This window comes from Somniosus microcephalus, chromosome 10 (assembly GCF_052327205.1).
Source record: "Somniosus microcephalus isolate GS21.2 chromosome 10, FLI_Smic_1.0, whole genome shotgun sequence".
NCBI classification, from domain to species: Eukaryota; Metazoa; Chordata; class Chondrichthyes; order Squaliformes; family Somniosidae; genus Somniosus; species Somniosus microcephalus.
Genome location: NC_140996.1, coordinates 191977691 through 191999361, shown reverse-complemented (window position 1 = coordinate 191999361; position 21671 = coordinate 191977691). Strand labels below are relative to the sequence as shown.

At 46.0% G+C, this 21671-nt stretch overlaps 1 long non-coding RNA gene across 1 annotated transcript in view; it reads right to left on the bottom strand.

The window, feature by feature from the left end:
- Positions 1-21671, bottom strand: part of LOC147111952 (uncharacterized) — a 362777-nt gene that overhangs the window by 284047 nt on the left and 57059 nt on the right. The gene's annotated exons all lie outside the window — the stretch shown is intronic.

The window sequence follows — 21671 nt, the reverse complement described above, 5'->3', positions numbered from 1 at the left end:
TTGTAATGGTAGTTTGAGGAATGTGCCAGACCATGAGTATACAGATTATGGTGGAATACAATTCTGCCGCTGCAAATGGCTCACAGCGCCCAGTTTTGAGCTGCTAGATCTGTTCTGAATCTATCCCATTTAGCATGGTGGTAGTGCCATACAACACGATGGAGGATGTCCTCAGTGTGAAGACGGGACTTTGTCTCCACAATGACTGTGCGGTGGTCACTGCTACCAATACTGTCATGGACAGATGCATCTGCGACAGGTAGATTGGTGAGGATGAGGTCAAGTAGGTTTTTCCCTCATGTTGGTTCTCTCACCACCTGTTGCAGACCCAGACTGGTAGCTATGTCCTTCAGGACTCGGCCAGCTTGGTCAGTAGTGGTGCTACTGTGCCACTCTTGGTGATGGAAAATTGAAAAATAGGGAAGTTAGGCAAATCTGTATCGAATCTTGGTTAGACCACACTTAGAGTACTGCGTACAGTTCTGGTTGCCATTTTATAAAAAGGATATAGAGGCACTTGAGAGGGTGCAGCGAAGATTTACACGGTTGATACCAAAAATGCGAGGGTATACATATCAGGAAAGGATGAACAGGCTGGGTGATATAGAATTAATTGGTGCCTGAGCGGACTAAGTGATATACAAAGTCGACGCATACCCAACTTAACTCTCTGCTTTAAATAAACCGGACACGGACACCAATCAAAGGAGAACAGTATTTATTATACTACAGAGCTCTGGGAGAAGCGCTAACACCTTATGGATGTGATCGCCAAACTTCTCAATTTTGCAATAGCAGCCGTGCTCCTTTTATACCATTTAAAAACAGGAAAGATACCATATTACATTTGACCAATCGGGCACTTTAGCATTCTTTAACTTTGGCCAATCCGATAGCTTAGCAACCCTTAATCACATTCTATCAAAAACAAGTTGATCATATTATTATACCATTAGCAAACAACTTAATTATATTACTGTTCTGTGCAAGTGACATCACACGTTTGGTGTAAGCAGATCAAGTCAGCTGCCTGTTGTGCCAGTGTCTGCAAAATGTTAATGAATGTCCAGAATTCCAGCAGGCACTATGGTGCCATTTTAAAATTTCCTCCAACAGCCCTCCTTTTGGTCCTGGAGCACGATCCTCTTGCTCCCAGATGACCATCGTTCTTCGTTTCTTCACAGGGTTGGTTTACAACCACTGACTTGTCTCGTGAGAACCGGCCGTTCTGGCCACGTCATCATACGTTTCTTCTTCTTCTTCACCCATATTTCTGGGCAGGAGGTCGGTGTATTCTTTGACAGAAGCTACTGGCAGCACAGCTTTCACAGCAGTTTGACAGCACATTTTAATGATACTCAATGCACAGCACAGCAGTATACATATCACAACCATGATCAATATCATTTGCACTAGCCATGCACCCCAGCCTGATCCTCCCAGTAACCAATCAAACCATCTGCCTCCAATATTGGATTGATGGAGCAAAGCTACTTGTTTTTGAATATGGTCCGCTAGGTTGGTAATATTTTCAGAACTGTCTGGGATGTATGTACAGCACTCTGCTCCGATCATGGCACATGTACCTCCCTGTGCAGCTAGTAGGTAATCTAGTGCCATTCTATTTTGTAGGGCGACAGTTCTTAGGGCTACCATTTCGGCACTCATCTCTCTCAGGGATTCAGCCGTGTCATTGGCTACTCCCTCAATTATGGTTGCCAATAACCATATTTCTTGAGAAGTAAACATTATTCCAGCCGTGGGGAACATAGCTCCTAGTACCACCTGCCAGGTGGGAAGTTCTCTTTTAGTACGACTATGCTTGTGGTGGTCTTTCAATTCCTTTATGTGGTGTATATATGGTACTACACACCCCAAATAGCATGATCCTGCCCAATTCTCTGGTAGCCAGGGGTATGCTCTATGACCGCATATGAAGTATGTCCCATTATAGGCTGTCATTATCTGTCCCGGTTGTTCGGGGTTTATGTTGGCGCGGAAGACGGTAAAACCCATCTGGTTGTCAGTATTTGTTCGCCTGGTCCCATTCCATGGTTTATTATTGGTCAAATTCATCAAATTGGTGGTATTGAACCACCAGCTTTCCATGGACTTTCCTGCATTATATGTGGTAAAATTTTGTATACAATGACCTTTCCCCACATCAATTCTGATCCCTTCAGTCTGTTCTGTGCCGCGCTCCCAACATATTTCCCCGATTGGCTGGCCCTCTCCTGACGTATTGGTAAGAACTAAAAAGGGGGGTTCTTTCGTATAATTATATGTTGGCTTATACCATTCTTTAAAATTTTCTAACGGATATCCTCCCCCCCGGAACTCATTCCTTAGGCTAGTCCATTTCTGTTCCCAGGTTTTTCCGAAGGTGGATAAAGTGGTATTTTTCTGTTTCGTATGATTTCTATTAATTATCCATTCTGCCATATCTGTGAGGTTCAAGGGTATTGGTCGCAAGGGTATCCCTCCTTTCGCATGAGTGGGAGTATGGCTACATACCCAACAGGCATCTATCCCACTCCGTTTGGCATATTTATATGACATATATAAAAACGTATTTACATGCAATCCCCGTTTTCTACGCGGTTCTGTCGCCGCATCTCCCGTGACAATACGTATCAACGCAACTATACACAGTAACTTATACATGTTTTTGATGCAATATTCTTCTTCCAGTTATTGCCGAAGGGGTCTCCCTCCTTTTTTTCCTGTGGAACAGATTCAGAACAGTGGGGGTAATTATTCACGTTCATGTCCTTTATATAACTTCAACTGAGTCCAATGTTTCCATATGCCCTTTCCCCTTATGTCCAGACAGGCACAGGTGTCTCCACTAATTATAATTTCATACGGCCCATTCCATTTCGGTGCAAACCCTGGTTTTCCTGGTAGGAGCTTTAGCATCACCCTACTCCCTGCGGAAGGGACCTGGGGTGCTATGGTGGGATCATCATCCTGTTTTTCCTGATTATCTCTCACGTTTTTTCGCATTCCCTTAAGCTGGGAACTTAATTCCCTTACAAATCGTTTAAATTTATCCTTTAATGGGCCGACATCGGCTCCACCTGTTATGATGCCTTCTGGTAATTGCATCGCTCGTCCTGTCATTAGTTCATAAGGGGTTAATCCTGTAGTTCTGTTTGCCGTAGCACGCAACTTCATCAGAATGATGGGCAGGACTTCTGTCCATGTTTTTCCCGATGTTTCCATGGCCTTTGCTAGGCTATTTTTAAGCGTTCTGTTCATCCTCTCTACCATCCCCGAGCTCTGGGGGTGGTAGGGTATGTGGAATTTTTGTTTAATTCTCATTAACTGACATGTTAATTTCATTATACTTCCAGTAAAGTGTGTTCCTTGGTCCGAATCTATTTGCACCGGCACTCCCCACCGAGGGATTACTTCTTCAGCTAATATTCTGGCTACCGTCAGGGCAGTGCAGTTTCTAGTAGGGTATGCCTCCACCCATCGGGTAAACTGATCAATTATTACTAAACAATAGGTTTTCCCGCGAGAATTTGGAAGGGGTCCCGTGAAGTCAATCTGCAATTGCTCCCACGGTCCCTTTGGCCTTGGTTGGTGTCCCATCTTAATTTTGATGGGTCTTCCCGGGTTATGTTGGGCACAAGTGAGGCACCTTTGGCAATACCTCGCTATGTCTCGTCCCATTCCCTTCCACCACCATTCCTTACTAATAATCCCCATCATGGCTTCCTTGCCTGAGTGGGCAAGCCCATGGTTGATCTCCAACAGCGTCTGTTGTATACATTCTGGGGCGACAACCTTACCTTCCTTTCTCCATACTTTATCCGTTCCTTTGATGGCACCCTGTGCTTCCCACTTACTCTTTTCCTGATCCGTGGAGTCCTCGTGTAACTCTCCTAAGCTCACCTCATCTTCCTCTTTATATAAGGCGGCTATGGGTGCTTCTATCATTGTTTGTTCTAAAGCGTCTTGCGCTGCCTGATCTGCTGCTTGGTTTCCCCGGTGGTGTGGCCATTCTGGACTACTCTGATCTGGTTCTTTCTGGTGTGCCTTAATTTTAATTATTGCTACCTGCTTTGGTTTTTCACTTGCCTCCAGGAGTCTTTTAATTCTCTCCTGGTGTTTGATGGGATTACCTCCTGTGGTTATAAACCCTCTTCTACCCCAAGATGTCATGTAGTCATGTACTACCCCAAAGGCATACCTACTGTCTGTGTAGATATTTACTACCTTTCCTTCAGACCTCTCTAAAGCTCTTGTGAGGGCTTCTAACTCAGCCACTTGGGCTGATAGTCCTCCGTCTATCCTTCCTGATTCTAGGGTTTCCAGTTGTTGGTTAACTACTGCCCAACCTGTCCGGGGTAGACCTTCTACATATTTTCTTGACCCGTCGACATACAACTCCTCGTCGACTTGTTCCAGAGGAGTGTCCTTAATTTTGTCTTCCTCTAGATTCATATCTACATCTCCACAATTATGGGGTTCTCCTTCCCCTAATATTCCTTCAGCTGGATTTTCGCCAATGTCTCTAACAATGGTTAGAGCTTGTGTAGGTGGGAGGAGGACTGCCTCCCATTTTGTTCTTCGTAAATTTGATACAGACCTTAGTTTTCCTGTGTTAAGCATTTCCACCAAGGTATGCTTGGTGTGTAAGATGATGTTCCCTGTCATTACTATAGGTTCACTGATTTTCACCGCCCAGGCTGCGCAGTCCAAAGCGGCTATACATCTAGATAAACCTGCAACCACGGGTCCTTCCGTGGTTGAGTAATATGCTATGGGTCTGCGTTTATCCCCATGTGTCTGGGTTACTACTGCCGAATAAAATCCTCCCTCGTTATTACAATGGATGTGAAAGTCCTTGCACATATCCGGGAGTCCCAATCCTGGGGCTGAGATTAAAGCTGCCTTTAACTGATCATAAGCTTCTTCTTGTTCTGATCCCCATTCTATGGATTCAAGAGCGGGTTTTCCTCCCTTGACTAATCTCTGTATGGGTTCTGCCAATTTAGCAAACCCTGGGATAAAATTTCTACTGTAATTAAATAATCCCAAGACCTTTCTAACTCCTCTTACTGTTACAGGCCTTGGCATTTTCTGCACCGCATCTTTTCGGTCTATGGGCATTTCCTTGAGTCCTTGGGAGATCAAGTGACCCAAGTATAGGACCTGAGGTTGTCCTATTTGTGCCTTCTTGGGGCTTATTTTTAAGCCGGCTGATTCTAAACCTTCTAATATTAGGGTAAGGGCCTCTTTGTGTGACTCTTCCGTGTCCGAAGCAATTAATATGTCATCTACATATTGTAATACTGTGCTTGACTCTGGGATGGGAATTGTTGCCAACATATTACTCATCACCCGGTGAAATATAGCCGGGCTGTTATGAAACCCCTGCGGTAAACGGGTCCAGGTATACTGGCAGCCGTCCACTGTAAAGGCAAATTTTTCCTGTGATTCCTGGTCCAAAGGCAGGGACCAGAATCCGTTGGCTATATCCAATACTGTAAATATCTTATGTTCCGGGGACAATCCATTCAAGATTGTAGCCGGACTGGCAACAATCGGGTGTAATTTCGGAGTCACTTTATTTAGAGCCGTGTAATCTATGGTGAGCCTAAAGCTCCTGTCCGGCTTTCCTACCGGCCAGGTAGGTGAGTTAGTGGTGCTTGTTGTTTCTCTCAAGATTCCTTTTTCTACTAAACCCTTTACTATTTCTTTTACAGCCTTTTTAGCTTCTGGTTTTATTGGGTATTGCTTATGTGGGGTATGTTCCGGTCCTGGAGTACTAATTGGTTTTATATTAGCCTTTCCAGTATCTAATTTATTCTGAGCCCATACTCCGGGAACATTTTCACAAATTAGTCCATAAATTCCTCTCTCTGTTTTCCAATCCCTAGTGGTAACAGTGGCTATTCCCACTGTTCCCAGGTTGTTAGCTATTTTTGCTAGTTTTTCTTTTCTGCCGTCAGGTCGGGGCCAGGTTATTTTCCCTTTTCCACAATCTATGAGCGCTTGATACTCTTTCATAATATCATTTCCTAATATAGTTCCCTCATGAGACCTGTGCACATAGAATCTCATGGGCAAGTACATGTTTCCTACGTCTACCAATTGGGTAGTACTTAAAAAGGCTTGGGTTAGGTTTCCGCTCAACCCTCGTAACCATGTTGACTGGTGAGTTGTCGGGAGTGGGAGATCGGTGACAGATACGGAGGCGCCTGTGTCCACTAGCATTTCACATTGTCGGCCCCCTACTAGTGCAGGCACGTAAATGCGTCCCTCCTTTTTGGCCTTAATGGGGGCCATAGGACTTCACTTCTGTTCTTTAAACTTTTGCCACTGCTTCCGTTCCTCCCAATCTTTGTCGCTCATGGTTTCTCTACTAGGTCCTGGGGTGGGTTTCCCGTGTTTGCTAAAGCATGTGGCTTCAAAGTGGCCTGGTTTGCCACAATAACCACAGGTCTTTTTAACTCCCCCTTTGGATTCTCTGCATTCCTTCGCAAAGTGCCCTGCCTTGCCACAATTATGGCAGGTTCCTCTTTTTGGTTTAGCGCCTTGGTCTGACGTAAATACTGCCCCTATCTTTTCTTGTTTTACGGATTTATTTGCGTCCTGTTGGTTAAGTTGTCCTTCCAGTCTAGTTGCCCATCGAACCACCTCGTCATAGCGTTCATGTGAAACCAACCCGGTTTTAAGGACCGCTTGGTGTCCAGCTGATAGTCCATCTTTGTATGCTTGTACAAAGCCTGGATCATCTCGCGTCATATCTCCTGCTATTCCTGAGCTCTCCTCATAAATAAGGAACAATCTTTCTCCGAATTCAGAAGCCCCCTCTCCCTTTTCCTCCCCTTGTTACCGGAGCCATGTCGTTAATTTCATCCTCATCACTACTTTCATTATTCGAGGGGGCGGTAGGGGCGGAGGGCCGTAGGCTGCTATATGGCGGGAGCGACATGTTATTCCCTGCCTCCACTTCTTTAAGTGTTCGTTTTAAGTCACTTACTTTCTCCTTGAGAGACTTGTTTTCTTCCTCTGTCCTCTTACGCTTTTCTTTAACTGTATTTACTTGTTCTAGCAGACCATTTAACTGGTGTACTAACATTACTCCTGCCTTCTTAGTCTTATCTTTAGTCTGGAAGTTCCACCAGACTCTTTGGCATTCTAAAGACTGTGTGATATCCCACCCGTCTTTCTGCATACACTTAATAGTAGATTGTCTTTTTGTCATAAAGGTGTGTGACAGGATCCCTTCTGGTCCCTTCTTAACTTGTTTACCTTCCATAGGATTTCCCTCGGATCCTTTTTGGACCTCTATCTTTCTTCCCCATATTTGAGAGAGAAAATATACTCACGGCCACGGATCACAGTCTGAGCGTTTCTCAGACGAATCGTGTGTTTTCACCACCACGAGCTTCAATACTCACGGCCACGGATCACAGTCTGAGCGTTTCTCAGACGAATTGCGTGTTTTCACCACCACGAGTCCGGTCTCTAGGTAGACGGGATCAGTGTCTCACCGGCAACCGTATCTTATCCTATAACAAATTTAGGCATAACAACACTACACATTTATCCTTCACAAAGACAATCCTTAACTTATACTTAATTAAAATACTAAACTGGTATCCTTTCTGGTAGTCCGGTCCTCTAAGATTCTTTTGATGAGTTACTAATTACCTGAGACACCCCGTCGAGCGTCCCCTGTAATTTCCACTCACCCTGCTCACAGCGCCAAATTGATATAGAATTAATTGGTGCCTGAGCGGACTAAGTGATATACAAAGTCGACGCATACCCAACTTAACTCTCTGCTTTAAATAAACCGGACACGGACACCAATCAAAGGAGAACAGTATTTATTATACTACAGAGCTCTGGGAGAAGCGCTAACACCTTATGGATGTGATCGCCAAACTTCTCAATTTTGCAATAGCAGCCGTGCTCCTTTTATACCATTTAAAAACAGGAAAGATACCATATTACATTTGACCAATCGGGCACTTTAGCATTCTTTAACTTTGGCCAATCCGATAGCTTAGCGACCCTTAATCACATTCTATCAAAAACAAGTTGATCATATTATTATACCGTTAGCAAACAACTTAATTATATTACTGTTCTGTGCAAGTGACATCACACGTTTGGTGTAAGCAGATCAAGTCAGCTGCCTGTTGTGCCAGTGTCTGCAAAATGTTAATGAATGTCCAGAATTCCAGCAGGCACTACGGTGCCATTTTAAAATTTCCTCCAACACTGGGTCTCTACTCTCTTGAAAAAAGGCTGAGGGCTGAGACCTAATAGAGGTCTTTAAAATTCTGGAAAATTTTGATAAATTGGATAGAGAGAATATTTCCACTTGTGGGCAAGAGCATAACTAGAGGCCATCAATATAAGATAGTCACCAAGAAATCCAATAGGGAATTCAGAAGAAACTTCTTTACCCAAAGAGTGGTGAGAATGTGGAACTCGCTACCACAGGGAGTGGTTGAAGCGAATTTAAGGAAGGCTAGACAAGCATATGAGGGAAAAGGGAATAGAGGGTTATGCTGATAGATTTAGATGAAGAAAGACGGGAGGAGGCTCGTGTGGAGCATTATCGCCGGCATGGACTGGTTAGGCCGAATGGCCTGTTTCTGTGCCATATATCCTATGTAATCCTATGTAAGACTGGATATCGGACAAGCAGTCTAATGAGACCATGCTGGGTCGGTAGAGGGGTAATGGAGAGGTAGAGCTGGGTGTCGTCACTGTAAAAGTGGAAGCTGACTCCATGTCTGAAAATTATGTTGCCAATTGGCAGCATGTAGATGAGAAAGAAGAGGGTGGCACAGTTGAATCCTTGGTGGAGTTGTAGAATTTTGACCCAGCAATGATGAAGGAACAGCAGTATAAATTCTGGTGTGTGATTTGGAGGGGAACTTGGAGATGATGGTGTTCCCATGCATCTGCTGCCCTTGTCCTTCTAGCTGGTGAAGGTGGCAGGTTTGGGAGGTGCTGTTGAAAGAAGCCTTGGCAAGTTGCTGCAGTGCATTTTGTAGATGATACACACTGCAGCCACAGTGCACAGGTGGTGGAGAGAACGTGGATGTTTGAGGTGCTGGATAGGATGCCGATGAAGCGGACTGCTGGTGTCGAGCTTCTTGAGTGTTGTTGCAGCTGCACCCATCCACTCAAGTGGAGAGTGTTCCATCACACTCCTGACATGTGCTTTATAGGTGGTGGAGGGGCTTTGGGGAGACGGGAGGTGATTCACTCGTCACAGAATGCCAAGCCTCTGACTTAGTCTAGTAGCTACAGCATTAATGTGGCTGGTCTAGTGAGTTCCTGGTCAATGGCAACCCCCAAGATGTTGATGGTGGATGATTCAGCGATGTTGATGCCATTGAATGTCAAGAGGAGATGGTTGGACTTTTTCTTGTTGGAGATGGTCATTGCCTGGTGCTTGTGTGGCGCGAATGTTACTTGCCACTTATCAGCCCAAGCCTGAATATTGTTCAGGTCTTGCGGCATGTGGGCACGGACTGCTTTGTTATTTGAGGAATTGCAAATGGAACTGAACAGTACATTCATAAGCGAACCGCCCCACTTATAACCTTATGATGGAGAGAAGGTCATTGATGAAGCAGCTGAAGATAGTTGGGCCTAGGACACTGCCCTGCACCGATGTCCTGGGACCGAGATGATTGACCTCCAACAACCACCTTTCTTTGTGCTAGGTATGACTCCAGCCAGTGGAGAGTTTTCTCCTTCATCCCCATTGACTTCAGTTTTATTAGAGCTCTTTGAGGCCACACTCTGCCGAATGCTGTCTTGATGTCAAGGGCAGTCACTCTCTCCTCACCTCTGGAATTAGCTTTTTGTCCATGTTTGGACAAAGGCTGTAATGAGGTCTGGAGCTGAGTGCCCCTAGCGGAACCCAAACTGAGCATCGGTGTGCAGGTTATTGACAAGTAAGTGCTGCTTGATGACTCCTTCCTTCACTTTGCTGCTGATTGGGAGTAGGCTGATGGGACGGTAATTAGCCAGGCTAGATTTGTCCTCCTTTTTGTGGACAGGACATACCTGGACAATTTTCCACATTGTCTGGTAAATGCCAGTGCCAGTGTTGTAGCTGTACTGGAACAGCTTGGCTAGGGGTGCAGCTAGATCTGGAGCACAAGCCTTCAGTACTATTGCTGGAATGTTGTCAGGGCCCATAGCCTTTGCAGTATCCAGTGTCTTCAGCCGTTTCTTGACATCACGTGGATTGAATTGAATGGGCTGAAGACTGGCATCTGTGATGCTGGGGACCTCGGGAGGAGGCCGAGATGGATCATCCACTCGGCACTTCTGGCTGAAGATAGTTGCAAATGCTTCAGCCTTGTCTTTTGCACTCACGTGCTGAGCTCCACCATCATTGACAAGTAAGTGCTGCTTGATGACTCCTTCCTTCACTTTGCTGCTGATAGGGAGTAGGCTGATGGGACGGTAATTAGCTAGGCTAGATTTGTCCTGCTTTTTGTGGACAGGACATACCTGGACAATTTTCCACATTGTCTGGTAAATGCCAGTGCCAGTGTTGTAGCTGTACTGGAACAGCTTGGCTAGAGGCGTGGCTAGTTCTGGAGCACAGGTCTTCTGCACTACAGCTGCGATGTTGTCAGGATCCGTAGCCTTTGCTGTGTCCAGTGCACTTAACTGTTTCTTGATGTCATGTGGAGTGAATCAAATTGGCTGGAGACTGGCATCTGTGATGGCAGGGACCTCGGGAGGAGGCCGAGGAAAATCATCCACTCATCACTTCTGGCTGAAGATGGGTTACAAACACTTCAGCCTTGTCTTTTGCACTCGTGTGCTGGGCTCCCCTATCATTGTGGATGGGGCTGTTCACGAAGCTTCCTCCTCCCGTTAGTCACTTAATTGTCCACCACCATTCACAACTGGATGTAGCAGGACTCTAGAGCGTTGGTTGTGGGATCGTTTGGCTCAATCTGGATGCTGCTTCTGCTGTTTAGCATGCATGTAGTCCTGTGTTGTAGCTTTACCTCATTTTCAGGTACGCCTGGTGGTGCTCCTGGCATGCGGCAATGGAGGAGTGAGGCATAAGCTGGGCCATGAGGTTACACATTATAGTGGAATACAATTCTGCTGCTGCTGCTGATGGTTCACAGCACCTCATGGAGGCCCAGTTTTGAGCTGCAAGATCTCTTCTTAATCTATCCCAGTTAAAACAGTGGTAGTGCCACACAGTATAATGGAGGTTACGTGTGAAGATGAGACTTGGTCCCTACAAAGACTGCGTTGGCCACTCCTACCAATACTATCTGCAACAGGTAGATTGGTGAGGACGAGGCCAAGTATGCTATTTCCTCATATTGGTTCTCTTGCCTCATGCCACAAGCATAGTCTGACAGCTATGTACTTCAGGTCTTGGCCAGCTCAGTCAGTGGGGGTACCAAGTACCGAGCCACTCTTGGTGATGGACATTGAAGTCCCCCACCCAGAGTATATTCTGGGCCCGTTCTACCCTCAGTGGTACCCCCAACATGGAGGGGTACTGATTCATCAGCTGAGCGAGGGTGATAGGTAGTAATCAGCAGGAGGTTTTCTTGCCCTTGTTTTACCTGATGTCATGGGACTTAATGGGGTCCAGAGTCAACGTTGAGGACTCCCAGGGCCACTCCCACCCCACTGTGTACCATTGTGCCCCCATCTCTGTCCTGCTAGTGGGACAGGACATACCAGGGATGGTGATGGAGCAGTCTGGGACATTGGCTGACAGGTCTGATTCTGTGAGTATGACTCTGTCAGGCTGTTGCTTGGCTAGTCTGTTAGGATAGCTCTCCTAACTTTAGCACCTTCCCCAGATGTTAGTGAGGAGGCCTTTTCAGGGTCGACTGGGCTGGGTGTGCCTTTTTTGTAGTGGTTTGATACAACTGAGTGGCTTTAGAGTTGAGACCATGTTGAATTGGGACTGGAGCCACATATGGGGTAGTCTGGGTAAAGACGGCAGGTTTCCTTCCCTAAAGCTGTGTTTTTACAACATGGTCATTGTTACTGGTACCAGTATCCCTGATTTTAGTTTGTTTTTTTTAAACTGAATTCAGATTCACAAACTGTCAGGGTGGGATTTGAACTCACGTTCTCTGTATTACTAGCCCAGTATGTTACTGTACCCTTAAAGTTTTATAAATAGGTGCATGCAATAAAAGAATAAGAAGTGATGAGGAATTTGTATCTGCTTAGGCAGTCCCTCGGAACCGAGGATGACTTGCTTCCACGCTAAAAATGAGTTCTCAGGTGACTGATGAGTCCAATGCGGGACTTACAGTCTCTGTCACAGGTGGGGCAGACGGTGGATGGGTGGGGTGCTTGGGTTAACGTGCGCTCCTTCCGCTGTTTGCGCTTGGCTTCCGCTTGCTCCCGGCGAAGAGACTCGAGGTGTTCGACGTCTTCCCGGATGCTTCTCCTCCACTTTGTGCGGTCTTGGGCCAGGGATTCCCACGTGTCGGAGGGGATGTTGCACTTTTTCAAGGAGGCTTTGAGGGTGTCCTTGAAGCGTTTCCTCTGCTCACCTGGGGCTCTCCTGCTGTGTCGGAGCTCCGAGTAGAGTGCTTGTTTTGGGAGTTTCGTATCGGGCATGCGGACGATGTGGCTCTTCCATCGGAACTGATTGAGCGTGTCAAAGCTTCGATGCTGGGGGTGTTAGTCTGAGCGAGAACACTGACGTTGGTACATCTATCCTGCCATTGGATTTGCAGGATCTTGCGGAGGCAGCGTTGGTGGTACCTCTCCAGTGCTTTGAGGTACCTGCTGTACATGGTCCATGTCTCTGAAGCATACAGGAGGGCGGGAATCACTACTGCTCTGTAGACCATGAGCTTGGTGCTGGGTTTGAGGTCCTGGTCTTCAAACACTCTCTTCCTCAGGCGACTGAAGGCTGCACTGGTACACTGAAGGTGGTGTTTGTTTATTTTTAGTGCCGTTTTCATACCTACGTAGTTTGCTTTGTTTAGATTTAAGACCCGAGTTTTGGATTTAACTAAATTACTCTCAAACTCAATATAAAATTCTATCATATTATGGCCACTCTTCCCTAAAGGCCCCTTTACTACAAGGTTATTAATTAATCCTTTCTCGTTGCACAATACTAGATCTAAAATAGCCTGGTCCTTAGTTGGTTCCTCAACACACTGATCTAGAAAACTATCTTGCATACATTCCATGAATTTGTCCTCCACGCTATTACTGCAAATTTGGTTTGCCCAGTCTATATGTAAATTAAAGTCCGCCATGATTACTGTATACCCTTGTTACATGCGCCTCTAATTTCCTAATTTATACTCTGCCCTACATTACAACTACTGTTTGGGGGCCTATAAACAACTCCCAACAATGTTTTCTGCCCCGTGCTCTTTCTTAGCTCCACCCAACTGATTCTACTTCTTGATTTTCAGAGCCAAGATCCTTTGGGGGAAAAATTTGGTTGCTTTGCGTCTCGCGTTGGTGCCCTAAGAGGGCGCTAACGGGGCGCAAAGCAACTAGAACCCGGGTGCGGCGTCGCCAATGCCTCCCGTGAAATTAAGCGGGAGGTTAGCGGCGGCGCTAACCGTTAGCACCCCACGGCGCTGCGCTGGTGATGATGACGACGTCATCGCCATGCACAGCATCCCGCCTGCAATCTTCGGTAGCGCCCCCTGACTTACCGCCGGACGCTATGTTCGACGAGGTCAGGGGGGCCGACCTGCAGCCGGGGCAGCGCTAATTAATGGCAAGGTGCCGGGCGGCCATTTTTGTTGCTGGCCGCCTGCCAGCACCAGCCTCCGCTGCCGTCCCCGGCCTCCTGACCCGCCCCTCCCCCCCCCGCGGAGTGCCAGCTGCGCTCCATGAGCCCGGCACTTCTCTTGAGTGCCGGGCTCTCTTGCCAGTACTCCGATCCCTGGTGGCCCAGCTGGGCCCCGGGTCGTGCTGTGCAAGGGCCCTCCCCTATTAAAAGGGGAGGAAGGCCTGCAATACCGCGGCACGTAGCGCTGCAATATTCCCTCGCAGCGCCCGAAGAGGGAGGCGGGACACTTCCAGTAGCGCCCCGCTTCGCTCTTGGGGCGCCACCACTCATTTTCGGCCCCGGGGGCGCTAATTTTTCCGGGGCATTAAATGTAGCGCCCCGGCTAAGTTAAAGCCCCAAAGGGGGCGCAACTCAATTTTTACCCCTTTCTCTTTACTGACTTTATCCCATCCTTTATTATTGGGCTGCCCCTCCTCCTTTTCCATTTTGCCTATCACTTCTGAAAGTTAAGTATCCTGGAATATTTAGTTTCCAACCATGGCCACATTGCAACCACGTCTTCGTAATGACTATTAGATCAAACCTAATAATTTTTATCTGCACTGTTAATTCATCGATTTTGTTGCGAATGCTTTGCGCATTCAGATATAGTGCCTTTAGCTTTGACTTATTTCTATTTTTCCCTAATGTCACCTTAGTCACTGATGCCTTATTACCTTTGTTACTCTTGCTGTCCCTTCCTGACCCACTGTGTTTATTTTTACCCAGAAACCTACTCCGCTCTAGAGCCTTGACATTTCTCTCGCTGCTTTTAAATTTACTCTTTGCTGAACCCTCCCACCACCCCTTCGTTAGTTTAAAGTCCTGTCTTCTGCCCTAGTTCTTCTGTTAGCCAGGACACTGGTCCCAGCCCGGTTTAAGTGGAGTCCATCCCAACGGAACAGCTCCCTCTCCCCAGTACTGGTGCCAGTGCCCCATGAACTGAAACCCCTTCTTCCCACACCACTCTTTGAGCCACGCATTTAAACCTCTAATCTGTTTGTCCCTATGCCAATTTGCGCGTGGCTCAGGTAACAATCCAGAGATTATTACCATTGAGGTTTTGCTTTTTAATTTGGATCCTAGCTCCTCAAATATTGTGGCGAATGTTGGAGAGAAAAACATTAGCGAAATTCGTAAATTAACATTTTTACGTCAACATACCAGTAAACATTTCCAAGTCCGCCTGATTGGTTCTCCTGTCCAGGAAGAAAGATAAATGTTTATTTCTGTTAAATCATAGCTTTTCCTGCTTTTTGTTTTTAATTCGGTAACACAAATTGTGTATGTGTTTTTCTGCACTTGTGAATAAGTGCTGCATTTCTGACATGTTACATGGGGGGTGTGCTGGTTCAAGAAGATAACATTTATTAATGGAAGTGATTGAAGTTGAAAATACAGACACCCGTTCTTGTTCAATTCTTTTTAATACTGTGCACTAAAGAACTACAGCACTTTATATTTGTTGGTTGTCTGGTTGCATTGTGATTAATATTCTAATTACGTATCTGGACGTCCAGCACGTCAGCGCTATAGGAAAGTCGCTGCTCCTGCTACTTGTGCAGCCATTGCCATAGTGACATGAGAGATAGGCTAATACATTGAAAACGTTAAAATTAATACAAATTGCACGAATAGATATGCCTCTTTCAGCTTACCTTGGGCTTTTGGATTGTTTGTCGATGCATAACCGTGTAACTGAGTGATGTTTCTGAAGTGTTAATGCATTATTATGCAGTTCTTTTATATCCCAGTCATTTCTGACAAGTAACTTTAAAAAAAAATAGAGTTTGTACATGACGAACTAAAAGCTTTTCATTAATTCTACCGTAAACAAACTTGCAGAATGGGCATGTAAATGACAAATGAATTTCAATATAGATAAGTGTGAGGTGGTGCATTTTGGTAGGAGGAATAAGGAGCCTACCTGCTCCTTGGAAAATAAGAGTCTAAATGGGGTAGAGGTGCAAAGGGATCTAGGGGTATAGATTCACAAATCATTAAAAGTAGCAACGCAGGTTATAAAAAGCCATAAAAGTGCAAATAAAGCACCGGGGTTAATTTATAGAGGAATGGAACTCAAAAGCAGAGAAGTTATGTTAAACTTGTATAGAACCTTGTCTGATTGGGGGGGAGGGTATGCTGTGAGGAGGATGTCGTGAAACTCCAGCACGATTTGGACAGGTTGGGTGATTGGGCAGAAACATGGCAAATGCTCTATAATGTGGATAAATGTGAGGTTATCCACTTTGGTGGCAAAAATAGGAAGGCAGATTATTATTTGAATGGTAATAGATTGGGAGAAGGGGAAGTGCAAAGAGACCTGGGTGTTCTTGTACACCAGTCGCTGAAGGTAAGCATGCAGGTGCAGCAGGCGGTTAAGAAGGCAAATGGTATGTTGGCCTTCGTAGCAAGAGGGTTCGAGTACAAGAACAAGGATGTCTTGCTGCAGTTGTACAGGGCCTTGGTGAGACCAAACCTTGAGTATTGTGTGCAGTTTTGGTCGCCTTACCTGAGGAAGGACGTTCAGCCATGGAAGGAGTGCAGCGAAGATTCACCAGGCTGATACCTGGGATGGCAGGAATGACGTATGAGGAGAAATTGTGTCGATTGGGCTTATACTCACTGAAGTTTAGAAGATTGAGAGGGGATCTCAATCGAAACCTATAAAATTCTGTCAGGCTTGCACAGACTAGATGCAGGAAGGATGTTTCTGATGGCCGGGGAGTCCAGAACCAGGGGCCATAGTCTAAGGATAAGGGGTAAGCCATTTAGGACTGAAATGAGGAGGAATTTCTTCACCCAGAGAGTGGTGAACCTGTGGAATTCTCTGCCACAGAGGGCAGTGGAGGCCAGTTCATTAAGTATATTCAAGAAACATAGAAACATAGAAACATAGAGATAGGAACAGGAGTAGGCCATTCGGCCCTTCGAGCCTGCTCCGCCATTCAATGAGATCATGGCTGATCTTCGTCTGAGATCATAGCTGATCTTACCAGTTCAGTACCCCGTCCCCGCCTTTTCTCCGTAACCCTTAATCCCCTTAGCCTTCAGAAATATATCCAATTCTCTCTTGAAAATATTTATTGAATTAGCCTTCACAGCCCTCTGTGGCAGGGAATTCCACAGGCTCACCACTCTTTGAGTGAAGAAATTCTTCCTCATCTCTGTTTTAAATGATTTGCCCGCTATTTTTAGACTGTGGCCCCTGGTTCTGTGCTCCCCGGCCATTGGAAACATTCTCTCTGAATTCAGCCTGTCCAGGCCTGCCATAATTTTATATGTTTCGATGAGATCCCCTCTCAATCTTCTAAACTCCAGTGAGTACAAGCCCAAACTATTTAATCTCTCTTCGTAGGTCATTCCCGCCATTCCAGGTATCAGCCTGGTGAATCGCCGTTGCACTCTTTCCATGGCAAGAACATCCTTCCGCAGATGGGGGCGACCAAAACTGTACACAATACTCCAGATGCGGTCTCACCAGCACCTTGTACAGCTGTAGTAAGGTATCCCTATTCCTATACTCGAACCCCCTTGATATGAAGGCCAACATACCATTTGCCTTCTTGATCGCCTGTTGCACCTGCATGCTCTCCTTCAGTGACTGGCGCACAAGAACACCCAGGTCCCTCTGCACTTCCCCATCTCCCAATCTATTGCCATTTAGATAATAATCTACCCTCCTGTTTTTACCCCCAAAGTGGATAACCTCGCATTTATCCACATTATAGTGCATCTGCCACGTATCCGCCCATTCCCCCAACCTGTCCAAATCGCACTGTAGCCTCCTGACATCCTCATCAGAGCCCACCCCTCCTCCTAGTTTAGTGTCGTCAGCGAATTTGGAAATATTCGAAGAGTTGGATATATTTCTTAAGGCTAAAGGGATCAAGGGATATGGGGAGAAGGCAGGGACCGGGTACTGAATTTGGATGATCAGCCATGATCTCATTGAATGGCGGAGCAGGCTCGAAGGGCCGAATGGCCTACTCCTATCTTCTATGTATCTATGGGATCTTTTACATCCACCAGAGAGAGCAGACGGGGCCTCTTTTTAATGTCTCATTCGAAAGACAGCACCTCCGACAGTGCAGCGCTCCCTCAGTACTGCACTGGAGTGTCAGCCTAGAATTTTTGTGCAAGTCCCTGGAACAGTGCAGAGACTTGAGCGTTCCGACTGATATGTGGGAGAGCAAACTATAGGAGATCTGTGATGCAACTGGTTCCTATCTAGGAGGTCCCCTGGCCTGGCCAATGCGAAGGTAATGGTTTAGCTGGAACCTGTATGGCACCAGTATAGTGTCAGCCGTGCTCTGCGTCAGAAAGTTGTGGATTCAAGTCCCACTCTAGAGACTTGAGCACAAAAACCTAGGCTGAAACGACAGTGCAGTGAATGCACTGTCGGAAGTGCCGTCTTTCAGATGCGATGTTAAACAGAGGCCAGTCTGCTCTCTCAGGTGGACATAAAAGATCCCATGGCACTATTTGGAAGAAGAGCAGGGGAATTCTCCCCTCTGTCCTGGCCAATATTTATCCCTCAATCAACATCAGTAAAACCGATTATCTGGTCATTATCATATTGCTGTTTGTGGGAGCTTGCAGTGTGCAAATTGGCTGCCGTGTTTCCTTCATTACAACAGTGACTACACTGCAAAGTACTTCATTGGCTGTAAAATGCTTTGGGATGACCTGAAGTCATGAAAGGAGCTATATAAATGCAAGTCAATTTTTTAGTAAGTATCCATGTGAAGATGCCACTACTGGTGCCAGAGACTCCAGCTGCAGTGTCCATTGAGGTGAGCACATGCTCCATGTCCGATTACAGAATGTTGATACCATATGCCTGGACCCCATGGACGTTGTTAGCAAACTCCTCCACATTCTCCGACATGTTGTGGAAGCTCCCTGGAAAGCAGTCCAGTGCATTCAACAATTGCTGGTGCACACAAAACATTTTTCTTTTAAAGTTGGATTCATAAAATCTGCATCTGTGTCCTCTTCAGCAGAGCTGGGTTATGCATTTGCTCTCTAGTGAGGTAATTTGTCCTATGTACTATGCTAACTTGTGTTCAGTAAATTATCCAGTGCAGAATCCTCTAACTCACTATCTATACCATGTGGAATGTCAGTTTCTATGCTGGTACTTGGAGTAACAATACCTCTTCAGGAGGGTTCTCTCCCTCAGCCTGTGCAGTCAGGTCCTTGGAATTATGATATGATGTAGGCATTCACATGTTCAGCCTTTTCTTTGCAGACCTGTTGGCTGAGTTGTCTCGGCACCTGCCTACCATCCAAAGGATTAAGGTCCTTTTTTCTGGCCCTGATCAGCTCCACCAACATCGCTACTGCAGTATCAAAGAAACTGGGTGCCCTGGTCGTCAATTTTATGAAAAAAATTATAAAATCTCATCTCTGAATCAGCACCAATGAAAAGATACAGCTACTTTAAGAGGTGCAAGCACACTTTAACTATATGTTAGAGCCACCAGCTATCCTGCCCTCCCAAACGGCGAGCTGCCCATCAACACTGGAAACGCACGGGCAGCTTGCCAATTCAAATGAAGCCCAACTATCAAAATGGTTCACTCCTCTCTGGTGACATCAAGCAGGCATCCTGATCGCTTCACCCACCGATAGTCTGCCAAATATGAAAATCATCCCCTGTATTTTTTTTGTCTTTTCAATTACCAAATACAGATCTGAAAATGTAACTCATAGACAGCAAATCTTGATTGACAAACTGCTAAATGGTATAATTGTATTTTTAAAATGTATATTTATGACAAAGAATTGCCTGTATGACATTGTTTTGTTTTAAAATATATTAATAAGCTGATTAGAATTAATTTGTGTATTGACTATTATGTGTTGCAAATAAACAGAAAACAACGTAATGCAACAGAGCTGGAATTATCCGAAGGCCCTCTAAAGGACAGGAGCTTGACAAAGCTGTGTCTGAAAAGCAAAATGGATTGGGGATTGTAGGGGGTTTCTCTTGCTTGCTCTGGTCTCCTGCCAGGCTTCTTGCAATAATTACCCTTGAGTGGTTCGACCCACTCTTCCCTATGGTTCTAGACCTTGGACTTAGGTGCAGGGGACTGTAGTGCAGAGAAAACTCAATAGACCAGGTTGAATAGCACAAAATGGATGCTTTTATTAAACAGTTTGCAGCATTATAAAGTACATGTCATAAGCACAGATTAAAGCTACTACAAGCATGCACACATCTATGAACTTAACTCTATGGAAATGGGGAACACACGGCACATCATAAAAGGGGTAACACATTACAACTACCCTTAACCCCCTCCCCTAGACCTAACTAAGTTTCGACTTGAGGAACTCGGGATCATGCTCACCACTTTCGGAATTGCGAAAAGAGGTTCGCAGCCTTTTTGGCACAGCTTTCCGTTGTCACGTGGATTTGGAAACTCCTGGCGCAGCTTGTTTTCCTCTTGGTTCTCCCGCGATGAGACTGCCGATACAGCCTTGGTGAGCGCTCGCCACGGATGGATCCGTTACCGGCGTGGTGTTGAAGCACTGAATGCACCTGTGTTACCGTTACCGATGGGCTGTTGAGGCACTGGAGTGCTGGGCCTGGAGTGTCCTTTTATCTCCGGCCTGGATCATCGTTTTTCCTGAGGGTGTCTTCTCCTTCGGCCTGGGTCGTCGATGATCTCCCGACAAAAAGTACCCGGGCCACCCTCGTCGTCTTCCTGTCGTGGCCGAGCCTTGCCTGGCCGAACACCGACCACGTTCCGAAAACCGAAGTGCTGCCTTAACCGAAGAGTCGTAGAAGTTCCGAAGCGTTTCCGAAGCGATTCATCAAGCGTACCGTCCGAGTTCCGAAGTTACGAATCGTTGAAAGAAGTGAATCTGAAGCGTAGCGTCGAGGTGAAGCGTACTGATGGACTTTTCAATCCATAGTTATACCCTTTTGGAACATTCTTATCTCCCGCCAGATCATAGTCCTGTCTTTGTAATATTTTTGGCGGGCAGAATTCTCTGCAGGGGTGTTTTGTCTTCATAACGGGAGCCGGTGATAGCTTAACTGGCCTTCCTGGGCCGATAATGTCTTTGCTTTGTCACCGTAACTCGGTTTGTATATTGATCGGTCTGGAGATTGCCCTTGATGGCTGTTAAACGGCTTTTCTTTGTACAGTAAATGGGTTTAAGTGTTCGTTCAATTGTCCGCCCATTTCTTGATGGGCCTCATTCTGTTACCCAAATCTGTCCTGTACTTATAATCTAATTAATAATGTATGCTCAGTTCCCTGAGTTTCGGTTTCCCAAAACTGGTTTTCGCGGGCTTAATGTCCTCAATCCACAAGCCTGTCTGACTTGCAGTAACAGAAATTCAAATCACAGAAATCACAGAAACCCCACAGTGCAGATAGAGGCCATTTCGGCCCATCAAGCCTGCACCGACACATATCCCACCCGATCCCCGTAACCCCTACACCAACACATATCCCACCCTATCCCTGTAATCCCACGTATTTAATCCCCCTAACACTAAGGGTCAATTTATCATAGCCAATCAACCTAACCCGCACATCTTTGGACTGTGGGAGGAAACCGGAGCACCCGGAGGAAACCCACACAAACACAGGGAGAATGTGCAAACTCCACACACACAGTCGCCCGAGGCCGGATTTGAACCCGGGTCCCTGGCACTGTGAGGCAACAGTGCAAACCACTATGCCACCGTGCATGGTCCCAGAAACTGGTCACGAGGTCTGGCGGCCATTTTGTGTGCCCTTTTATCAAAGGTTTCTCTATACAAGAATCTTTTGGTCAATAAAACTGTCTTATTAACCTTAATTAACTGCGTGATTATTAATGAAAATTTCGAATTTTACAGGATTAC